Below are 12,217 nucleotides of genomic sequence, written 5' to 3' on the forward strand. Positions count from 1 at the left end.
GAGGGAGAAGAAAGAGTAGGAAGGGAGGGGCAGGGGAGGGGAGCACAAACAGACCAGACACATAAGACACAGACAAACATAGAAACAAAGACAGAGGCTAAACCAACCTCTAAGAACATTACTAATTGTCAACTGACAGTAACAGCTAAAAGCTGTCGTCCCTAGGAGGAAGAGTAGGAGACCAGACAGGTAGCAGTTGGGCCTACCCAGCCTTAACAACTAACCCCTAACGGGAACACAAAAGTGAACCTCAGCACAACAAATATTGCTACATAATTTTCCAAGAAGAAGAGACCCGGCATTACTAAAACCATCAATTCAGGTTAGGAGATCCTTTCTCATCCGGGCTTTCCTCTGCGGTTTAGGCGCAACCTGCTGCCATCTTTCCCCTGGTGGCGGTATCGGGAGACTGCAGACGGTTGGCCAGTCTGGTAGAGACAGAGACGGCAGCTCGAAAGTTCCTAGAAATTTCGGAAGGTTGCCCAGTCCCAGTCGTCTGCGCCGGCCAGTGGCTCTCGGCTTCCCCCACTAACCTGCGACATGGAGGCTGCTTGTGGCGCAGTTACCTGGGCCCAAGATGGCGCCCGTCTGTCCCCGTCACCCGCCGGAGACGTGACGGCCCATATGGCGGTCTGGGAGGCTGCAATGTCACTGCCTGGGGAGCTTGCTGCACCCTCTCTCGGGTCACCGAGAGAACTGGAGTCATCGGAGGCACCCGGTGAGGCCGGCGCGTCCGGAGAAGGCCCCAGCAGTCCCGGCTGCTGGGAGGAAACATGGCCGCCCTGAGAAGAGATGGGTCCCGCGCTTCTCAAGTACCGCTCCATGGCCCCAGAGTTAGATGTTTCTGTCGCAGGAGGCTTCCGGCGGCGGGTGCGGGTCATTCGGGTGATGAGAGAGCAGAATGATGGTGCTGAGGTATGTGGTTAAGCTGGGTAGGTCCGGATAGGTCCGGAGCTTAGACAGTGTGCTGCTTACTCCGCCATGGTCAGGCCACGCCCCCTTCGGAAAACTTGATTTAAAGGGAATCTGTTACCACTCTGCATGCTGTTACCACCCTAGGGTACTGACATTGTGCTGTAGCTGGCAGTTTTCTTATGCGCATATCTCATATCTCCTGGCGGACAGGAGAGATAACTGATGTATAAATGATTATTCGGCTATCGGTTATTGAAAGTGTATGGGGACCTTTACACAGTGCCAAGACTTCCTGTTCTTGCTTTATGGCTAAGTAGGAGGCTGCTGGTAAAGTCATATGTACAGCATTAAATCAAGAGGTGACACTAGTAGGTAGAGATTTTAATAGATAACGCTCGCAGCTCAGCCTCCCCCTTCCTCTAGAGAGTGCTCTCACCTCCTCCGTCCCAGTGCTGATGCCAGTATCCTGCAGCAAGCATCAGCGCTGGAGCAGGGGAGGTGAGAGCATGTTTCATCCTCCTGCTCTCCGGCACTCTGCCAAAAATCACCCAAGGCCAGAGCTCTCCTTTAAATAAAAGGGGAAAAAAATAAGCGACTGATTTAAAAAAAAAACAAAAAAAAACATGGTTGAGCTCTAACAGGCAAGTGATGGTTGCCTTGTAAAATATAGCATCAGGGCCCAGCAGTTTCACGCAATTTGTTTATCTCTTTAATAAATAAAGATATTTAACTTTGTGGCCCTTTTAAAAGCTGGCTTCTATGGCCAACTTTCCAGTGAAGGAATTTATTGTAGCATCTGGGTAATTTCAGGGTTCTCTCTGATTCCTAACAGTGTGCACTCAAGGGTAAACATCTTACTGTAATATTTTTTTTCCATTGTCCTAATAGATCACGAGGGTGATGGTTAGCGGAAAGCCAAGCCGATAATTGGCATTTTTATTGTCACTTTATCAGTCACAATGATATAACTATTCTTGTGGACATCTAACACTATCCTGACCTAAAAAAGCTAAACACTAGAGATGAGCGGTTCAGGTTCGAGTCGATCCGAACCCGAACGTTCGGCATTTGATTAGCTGGGGCTGCTGAAGTTGGATAAAGCTGTAAGGTTGTCTGGAAAACATGGATACAGCCAATGACTATATCCATGATTTCCACATAGCCTTAGGGCTTTATCCAACTTCAGCAGCCGCCGCTAATCAAATGACGAAAGTTCGGGTTCGGATCGACTCGACCATGCTCGAGGTTCGCTCATCTCTACTAAACACACTTATACTCTGCATTTATTTCTGCTAGGATTGTGCTATAAACTCCTTATACAATATGTTTTTGTCATTGCGATGCTTTAAATCACATTGGGGAAGAGTTATCAAACATGGTGTAAAGAATTATTGTCTCAGTTGCCCCTAGCAACCAATCAGATTCTGTCTTTAATTCCTCACAAGTTATTTTGAAAATGAAAGGTGAAATCTGATTGGTTGCTAGGTGCAACTGAGCCAATTCTTCTTTACACTTCTGGCTTAATAGTTTTGAGTAATCCTGATGTTTAGGATACCTTGCAGGTATGGTTAGTTAGTAATTATTATTTATTTTTTTTTCTTTGTAGTTATTGTCGGATATTCCCACGCTTACAGCTTCAAGCGTGCCCTAAAGATTAATTTCTTCAGGCATGCTTATAACATTCTCTAAACATGTCCTACCCTTCTAGTGTCCCCTCATCTTCTAGTCTGTCTCCAATGTTACCATGCACCTTTATTTACTTGTACTTGGACATCATTGGCGTGTGACTGGCTCACCCAACACTTATAGACACTTTCTGATGCCATGTACAATTGCTGGACCATGGGCAAATAAAGCCCCCAGTCCACCTAGTGTGTAAGCTCTTGCGAGCAGGTCTCTCTCTCCTTTTGTAGCTTTATTTATTTTAATTATTTAATTCTGTAGTTCTGTATTATTATGTGTGGTTTAAAAAAAAAAATGTTGCAGAATCGGTTGGCGCTATACAAATAAATATTCTCCAATTACCTAACATTTTTTTCATACCCTAAAATAAATCTACGTATCCAAGAACGTGATGATCCTTTTAGCGTGCCAAAGAATGTGTGCATGTGATAGCGTTATGGCTCTATTTCCATCTGTTTTGTGGCTTCCATATATAACGGAAATGTCTAGTTTATGATATAAGCCACAATATTATACCAGATCCATTTCAAGATAGACACCAGAGGCCCCTGAGGGACCCAGATGACTTGGTTCGGCCTAAAGATTTGTCATTTTGGAAAAAAAAAAAAAAAAGCGCTGCTTGCAGTGATCTTTTTCTCATAAAAAGTATGCAGTATACAATGGCAGCCCCTAATTGAGCTTCCGATTTAGATAGAAACATGGCCTATATAATTTATATACTTTGGGTCCCTGATTTTCAGGCTCTATCCTGGGGATTTAATAAACACTAGGTTGTTCATCCGTCCAGCTTTGTTATCTGATATAAAGGCTTGTGTATTTTTTTACTTTTGGTGAGTGCCTAAACGATTTTGGCATTTTTTTATGTGTTGTGTTCTGTTATGCCACCTTTATCAGAACTTAGTACCAAGATTTGTCCTTTTTTCAGCTTTATGTATAGATGTATTTAAAGGTTCTGTGTAGTGTGTGTGTTGCTGCCAGAATCCTCTTCCTGTGTCATTGATATGAGGGAGCACATCTGTCTGCACTGAAAGTCACCAGAAAATTCCCATTAAAGCTGTAGCCTATATAGCAGCTGGACAGCAGAGCAGCCTGGCGTGTAAGTGTCCTCTGGAAATCGAATGGAATGTCAACTGTTCTTTCCACTCTCTTACAATGAACTTAACTCAAATTAAATCCACTCGTCGAATAAGCAAGCAGCTCTTTGGGAAATCCTTGTACCTCCAACAAGTTACAGTACCTAGGTGGTGCTAACAGGGGCGGTCTTGGCATTTCTGGGGCCCCAAGCAAAGTCATGTCTGGGGGCCCCCCCATGCCCCCCCCTCCTCGACATGCGCTGCCTCCCCCCCCCCCCCCCAGTAGTCCTCTTATAACCCTCCTACCACCATACAGAGATTACATATCACCTCAAAACTGCTCTGAACAAAACAGGAAGATATTACCAATGATGCCATAACATAATACTGCCACACCATGACCCCTATCACTACAGACCCTATAACAGAGTGCAGTTACATCCAGTGACTTACAGGAGCCGTCTTCTCTGATCAGCGTCTTTAACTTTTTTTTTTCTTTCTCTCTCCATCCAGCGTGAGCCACCTTGAAGTCTTCTCCCGGCTGGTAATCTTCTCTCCAGAATCTGTCAGAGAAATATTTTAGGCTCCAACACATAGTAGTTAGGTCCCCTCTATGTCTATATAGTAGACAGATTAAAGGTGTCCCTGTGCTCCTACTTAATAATTAGGTATGTTCTGTGCCCCAGTATAGTAGTGAGGCATATAGGCACTTCTGTGCAGTCCCAATGTAATTAAGACCGCTGTGTGCTGCCCCCAGTTATATAGACCCCTTGTGCGCTGCCGACAGTAGTAAATACCACTTGTGTGCTGCCCCCAGTGGTATATACCTCTTGTGTGCTGTCCCCAGTGGTATATAGACCCCCCTGTGTGCTCCCGCAGTTATATATAGACCTGTGTGATCCCCCAGTTATACATAGCCCCCCTGTGTGCTCCCCCCAGTTGTATATACCCCCCCGTGTGCTGCCCCCAGTTGTATATACCCCGTGTGCTGCCCCCAGTTTTATATACACTCTGTGTGCTCCCCCACTTGTATATAGCCTCCCTGTGAGCTCCCCCACTTGTATATAGCCTCCCTGTGAGCTCCCCCACTTGTATATAGCCCCCTGTGTGCTCCCCCACTTGTATATAGCCTCCCTGTGAGCTCCCCCACTTGTATATAGCCTCCCTGTGAGCTCCCCCACTTGTATATAGCCCCCTGTGAGCTCCCCCACTTGTATATAGCCCCCTGTGAGCTCCCCCACTTGTATATAGCCCCCTGTGAGCTCCCCCACTTGTATATAGCCCCCTGTGAGCTCCCCCACTTGTATATAGCCCCCTGTGAGCTCCCCCACTTGTATATAGCCCCCTGTTTGCTCCCGTTTATATAGCCCCCCTGTGCGCTCCCCCCGTTTATATAGCCCCCGCGCACTCCCCCACTTATATAGAGCCCCCCTGTGTGCTCCCATTTATATAGCCCCCCTGTGCGCTCCCCTGTTTATATAGACCCCCACTGTGTGCTCCCCCTGTTTATGAAGCCCCCCTGTGCGCTCCCCCATTTATATAGCCCCCCTGTGCGCTCCCCCGTTTATATAGCCCCCTGTGCGCTCCCCCCGTTTATATAGCCCCCTGTGCGCTCCCCCCGTTTATATAGCCCCCTGTGCGCTCCCCCGTTTATATAGCCCCCTGTGCGCTCCCCCCGTTTATATAGCCCCCCTGTGCATTTCCCCCAGTTTATATAGCCCCCCTGTGCGCTCCCCCCGTTTATATAGCCCCCCTGTGCGCTCCACCCGTTTATATAGCCCCCCTGTGCGCTCCACCCGTTTATATAGCCCCCTGTGCGCTCCCCCCGTTTTTATAGGCCCCCACTGTGTGCTCTACCTCCTATATAATATATAACACAAAAAAATTATTTTACTCACCTGGGACCGGCATCTCCTCTTCTCTTCTCGTCTCTTCTCTTCCCTCTTGTGGCCGCGGGAAGTGTTTCCCCTGCGGTCACATAAGGCCGCTCTCCCGTTGTCATGGCACCGGCGCTCCAGTGACGCCTCGAGCGCCGGCACCAGAGACGCAGAGCAGCCTCTTGTGACCGCAGGGAAAACACTTCCTGCGGCCACAAGAGTGACTGACAGGGAGGGAGCCAATGGCTCCTGCCCTGTCAGTGCCGCTGCAGCGGTCTTGGGCACCAGAGCGGGGCCCCCCTGGATGTCGGGGGGCCCCACGCAATTGTGTGGGATGCGTGGTGCCCAAGACCGCTACTGGGTGCTAACCCAGGGCCCCTAGCATGCCACACAATCATTATAAAGAAGCTTTTTCAGCAATTCAAAATATACGTTATGTTCTGATATAAAATATCCAACAATCATCGCAGTTTTTTTATGGCGCAATGAAAGTGACAGTTTTATGCTTGAAAGATGAACTACTAATAGTAGATTAACCAGGTAATTGGGCTCAAAGGCATTTGGTGGAGGTATAGCTTGGTTGCTATAGGTTATGGATGTACTTAAAGAGGACTTAGTCCAATTAGCGTTCTCTCTGTTTACGAGGATCTTCAGAGTTGCTTTACTGCGGTTAAGTGTAAAAATTTGCACTCGCAGCAGAACTTTGAAGACCAGTCACACGATAAAAGCAGGGACGCATGCAGGAACACCAACATGGAAGTCAGTCAGCACTGACTGCAAACATGGGTCGCAGAAGAGCTAAGTGAACACGGGAAGGCCCTTCAACAATTTATACAATTTTTTTCTTCTGGGGTTTGATAAACTTGACTTTGTCCTTTAAAGGAATCCCTGTTCCTGTACGTACATTTTGTAGTGTTCTGTTCAACATAACGTATGTAAGGGGTAGCCTTATTTGAGCGTATTATATTACTTGTATATAGAATTTTCATTTTCTGCTCTGCAGGATTCAACTCAAATTTTTAGATGTCTATACACTGGTGTGTGGAGCCTAGTCTATGGAGTCTCTGTTATACACTGCGTGCACACAGCAGAGGGGATTCTGTCCTACTTCTGCCAAAGATTTGAAGCCAAAGCCAGAAACAGACTATAGACAGAGAACAGGTCATGAGGGAAAGCCTGAGATTTTTCCTCTTTTCAAATCCATTCCTGGCTTTGGCTTCAAATCTTTGGCAGATAATCTGTCAGATAATCTTTCTGTGTAAATGGACCCTAAGATGCAGCAGCATAGATGACATTTTAGAGCGGTACAGAACATTCTCAGCTACAAATCAAGGCCCATAATGAGGTATAACACTTGGAGTAAATACTCCTCGTCCCTTTCCTCTCCATATACTTGTAAGGGTGGCATTTATCCAAGTGCCTACATAGGCTGTCTGCCTTATAAACACTAAATGAAATTGAGTAAATCGAAGTTGGTCCATTATATGGTAAAATAAAGTGGAACTTGTTCTGCAAAAAGCAAGTTTTCATATGGATGTTTCCGTGGAAAAATGAAAATGTTATGGATCTTGGGTAATGAAGAAATGGAAGCCAAAAATCTAAATTTGCAGTAAATATCAAAATTTTGCATTGGTTGAAAAAAGTAAATGTATGTGTTTGTACGAGTGTTTTAGCATAAATAGTGCAGTTGTTCTCTATGGCGCTACATATCGAAGTCCTCAAAAGCCAGGAGAGAATAGCAGTAGTGTTAAGTAGGTAAAACTGTTGTCAGTCTTGATTTTTCTAGTGAATATTGTATGCTGGTTTTTGCAAACACGTCTAATTTATGTGGCTAACTTAAAGGGGTACTCTGGCTGGGATCCCTTTTTTCACAATTGCTGGGGAAGAGATGGATAAAAATAATTATATCTACTTACCTCCCCGACTCCAGCACTGACACCTGCATCTAGGTTTCCACGATCCTCTGGTCTCCGACCGATCATCAGCTGTAGCGGGATCTTGCCTCTGCTGCTGAATGGCTAAGCAGGCCTGAAACATCACGTCTCAAAGCCCACCTCAAACCATGAAGCAGCTGAAGACCAGGCAATCTGAACACCTGGATGAGGGCATCAGTCCTGGAGCCGGGGAAGAAGTAGATGTAAGTTGTTTTCATCCACCCACTCTCTGGTGATTGTCATAAAATGGGTCCTGCCAGAGTACCCCTTTAAACTTTTGGTCCATAGGAATACCTGACCATTTGGTGTTTTTCACGTTACACAGCCATTGGAACAATTTTTGGCAAAAAGGTCAGACTTTTCTTGTAGTTAAAGATTACTAGTATATAATTCTCTGAAACATGTTTATGTTGTTTTTACAAATATTAGGCACACTATATATTCGGTCTAAGGCCAGTGCTGTTGAATAATTTCTTAATTTGTAATTTAGATAAAAAGTCTCAGAGTAGCACACCTGGGTCTTTGTAACAAAGTTTGTTCCAAGTCACGTTCTGAATTATATTAGAGGTGTCTGGCCTCCTTCATCTGCTCTTCTGGTGTCCATTTTCTGGCAGATGTTTTTTACATATGGTACGATTTAGTTATCGGTAAGCTGCATTTACATATTTATGTCATTCCTTTTTTTTTTCCTTTAGAAACTGCATGTCTTCATTTTTAAGGCATTTTGATGTTTTTTCAGTGCTCTAAGGCAAGCTATTTGGAGCCTTGCTATCAGTGATATCCTGGGGCTATAAAGAGAGGGGTCATGAGCTGTTATGTGGTTATAGCATGAGTACATAAAATAATGTTTTGCTATTTAAAAAAAAAAAAAAGAAAAATGTGAAAAGATTAACATTGAAATAGCTGTATTTGAGTGAAGTAAAGTGCTCATTCATACAGTACAGATAGAATATCTATCTATTTGGGATGGCTTTAGATTTTTCTCAGTAGACATTGAGAATCCACCACAATCATCATTTCTTACTAATGCTGATTCTTAGCTAGGCTTCAATAATGTGAGGTCCTGTATCCTGCTGATGGTTTTTCTACCTTGTCTATTTAAACCTTCCTTCACTCCATCATCTTGCTTTCTCCCAGTTTCATCTTCCTCCTCCTCCTCTAGAATTGTCTTCAGAGTTGGCCAAAACAGACCTTGCCAAAGTGTGCCCAGAAGGCTGGCTCTGCCTCCTCCACAATCTGATTCCTGTATGTTTTGCTGTATAAGAAGCACCTAGGTTTTAGCAGGGGAAAATACGGGAGTAAATATTTTGAACTAAGAAGTGGGCAACATTTTTTTTTTTTTTTCCTTCAAATGTTATGTATAATAACAGCAGCTGCAATGAGGTACGCTAACAGGAGCAACAATTCAGTTTAGTAACAGGAGCGAAGATCAGGTGCACTAACGGCAATGGTTGGGGTGCTCCTGGATTCCCCCTGCGCAGCTTTGGCAACATCGCAACAGGAGTGGATCACATTGCTGGGCAGCGTCCAGTAGACAAAGTGTCACTGTCATTTAAATTTTTTTTTTTTTTTTTCTGAAATCAGTAGTACAGGCGATTTTAGGAAACTTTTTGTAATTGTGTTTATTAGCCTAAAAATGCATTTTTAGTATGAAAAAGCAGTTTGAAGCTCTCCCCCGTCTTCATGGTGCTCTTATGGAGAGGGGAGGGGTTAAGGGAGATGAGGTTCCAAAACAAGACAACAAAGAGTTAATTTACAGCTACATCACCGGGCTATATCCTCTGAAGTCAGCACTGACCTCTCTGACCTCTGAATACAGCTTTCACACAGGTCCCACTGTGTAATCCTTTGTTCTCTGCTGGCGACTAATCTCCCTCCTTCCCCCTCCCCTCTCCATAGGTTAGACAGGGCTCAACTGATGTGAAAAAAGTCTAGATTTCCTGATTATGAGCAGTGAATGAGGGAGAGGAGGGGGGGAGGGTGGATGGGGAAAGTCTTTTTGAATGCAGATAATGGCATATTTGTAGAGATGAGCGAATCTCGAGTATGCTCGAGTCGATCCGAACCCGAACTTTCGGCATTTGATTAGCGGTGGCTGCTGAATTTGGATAAAGCCCTAAGGCTATGTGGAAATCATGGATATAGTCATTGGCTGTATCCATGTTTTCCAGACAACCTTACAGCTTTATCCAAGTTCAGCAGCCCCAGCTAATCAAATACCAAACGTTCGGGTTTGAATCGACTCGAGACCGAACCTGCTTCGCTCATCTCTACATATTTGCCTAATAAACCCAATTACAAAGTTTCCTCAAATCGCCTGTACTATTGATTTCTGCAAAAAAACAAAAAACAAATACGACAGTGACACTTAGTTAGTGAGAGGGGGGTTATCTGCACTATAGGTTCTGCCCCTGCCATGCAGCTTCTTTTTCCTCTGTTTTATCTACTACTGCTCCAGATCAGTGTAAGTCGTATACTGTCATATATATATATATATATAAAGTCTGTAGTCTTTAACACCTTCCTGTTTCACAACATGCAGTGTCAACATAAGCAGAAGGTAGCTGCAGGTTCTGTGTTAAAGTGGTTTTCAAGGAAAATGGTTGGTAGTCTATTAAAGTGACAACACTGATCTGATGCAGTGTAAATCAAGGTAAATAATTGAATGCATCATCAAATCTGCAGCCCACATGATGTGTGAATGTACCCCAAGGGAGGTCACACACGTGGCATTCCTAGGATTGCTGCTCCTAGATGTTTGCTGCTCCTAGATTTTTGCTGAAAGCCAACAGTGAAGTACAAAATGTCAGTAAATGTGTGGTGGGTTTTTTAAACGTATATTTGGTTTCACTTAAAAAAAGCTACAAAAATGGTAAAAAAAATTGCTTATATGACTAGTAGTTAAACCTTTGATAGTGACTGAATATTTACTAACAACTTCTCTGTGTTCTGTAGACTGTAGATTCTTTTAAAAACATGAGATCTATGGACCTTTTACAATTCTCATTCTTTTATGTGCCTGGTGGTGGCACTATTGCCGTTTTAGCTTGGAGTGTTTTTTTTTTTTGTTTTTTTTGTTTTTTTTCTTCCCCCTCCTTCCTCCTTTTTATTTGTGACTTGTGACATCTGCCAACAGTATTACCACTCCAGAGACTGAAAATTCCTCCTACGTACAGACAAGCCTTGGGGGGCTGAACACACTCATGGTCTATGCACTGCTAAGTTTCTGTAGTCACCAGACACAGTTTTTACTTGGTGATGTACAAATGAAGGGGTTGTGGAATTTATCAAGTTTACTTCTCCAGCTCATTTCCTTATAGGATCTGTTGCCCTTTTTGGCTTTAAAAAAAAAAAAAAAAAAAAAGTGACCTCACAATGCTGTACCTGTTAGGGCCTGTTCACACAGGAATAAACTATGCTGCTGTGGCCTTTGAGCAGTTGGGGAGGGAGACCTGATTTTCTGACTTGCACTAAAATCTCAATAGGAGGCATCCGCTTTCGTCACACTCTGCTCAAAGAATTGACTTTTCAATTCTTTTTGCAGAGAATGGCAGGAGCGTAGGCACGTGAGCCCTCCCATAGACCCACTATGGGACAGTGAAGCAGGCAGGATACCACGACTTTGAGCTCTGCCACTTCTACTCAGTGTGAACGTACCCTTTATTCTGTTATATACTATTATGTCATATATTAGGTCTGATACAAATGGTTCACTATAATGAATCACTCCAGTGAGAATCATTTTTAATGATCCCAGCATAAGGCTGCTAAGGGGAAACAGTGAGGTTTGTGTTGACACTGGAAGCCATTTTCTTAATGTAAGTCTAGGAGTGTCTCAAAGACTTACATTGGGAACTAAGGCGAATGTGAATAACAGCTAGCCCGTACTGTCTGTGAGATGCAGCTACCGGCACTACCACCTCCATGCGGCTAGGTTCATACACGGGAAGATAGGAGTCGTACTGGTGGTGATCTTTCAGCTTTAGTGGTGCTCTCTGTGCGAGTTGCAATATAGCGTTTGAAAAATCAACAAAGGAAGAAGTATGCCAGGGCACTCACCAGTAAACGTGCTGTAATCTTTATTGTATGAAATGTATCTTCATTACAGATTAAAAAGCAGGCAGCGGAGAGGACGCTGGGCACCCTCAGCAGGACAGCTGTTTCGCGTTTCCACCCTTCGTCAGTCTACACCCCTTCCTGCACGTCATAGGTATATACACCTACTAGCATGACGCGCAGGAAAAGAGGCGTTACAGTGATATTAAAACAATATATTTAAAATTAAAATCTTATCACTTCACACTGATTATCAACGAAACATGCTTAAGTCTATGCGATCATTAAAGCCTATGTTACCTTGTGCACCAGTGATCATATTTAAACGTGTCTCTTTCTGTAGCAACGTCTTACTTACATCTGTATTGCTTGTGCTGAACACTCACTCCAGACCCATAAATTTTAAAGCTGTGGTGTCACCTTTATGCACCTCATTCACATGGTGAATCAGCCTTGTTGCACCATGTCCCATGCGTATAGAGCGTATATGCTCATAAAAGCGACTATTTAGTGCCCGCATAGTATTACCTAGATAGAAGTGTCCGTAAGGACATGTTATTGCATAGGTTACCTGTTTAGTTTTGCAACAAATAAAATTAGTAACTCTGTGTGTATGGCCTCCTAGTGTTTCTAATTGGGTTTCGGAAAACTAGTTGCACCAATTGCAGCTACCACATTT

The 12,217-nt window shown here is 44.1% G+C and overlaps 1 protein-coding gene and 1 long non-coding RNA gene across 2 annotated transcripts in view; one reads left to right on the forward strand and one right to left on the reverse strand.

Moving 5' to 3' along the window:
- GPM6B (glycoprotein M6B) overlaps positions 1-12,217 on the forward strand; it is a 97,433-nt gene that overhangs the window by 22,289 nt on the left and 62,927 nt on the right. The gene's annotated exons all lie outside the window — the stretch shown is intronic.
- Positions 8,415-12,217, reverse strand: part of LOC138792928 (uncharacterized) — a 31,978-nt gene continuing 28,175 nt past the window's right edge. The window contains exon 3 of the long non-coding RNA XR_011363192.1: positions 8,415-8,752. This is a non-coding gene — a long non-coding RNA (uncharacterized lncRNA). The remainder of the gene's footprint in view (positions 8,753-12,217) is intronic.

This window comes from Dendropsophus ebraccatus, chromosome 5 (assembly GCF_027789765.1).
Source record: "Dendropsophus ebraccatus isolate aDenEbr1 chromosome 5, aDenEbr1.pat, whole genome shotgun sequence".
Lineage (NCBI taxonomy): Eukaryota > Metazoa > Chordata > Amphibia > Anura > Hylidae > Dendropsophus > Dendropsophus ebraccatus.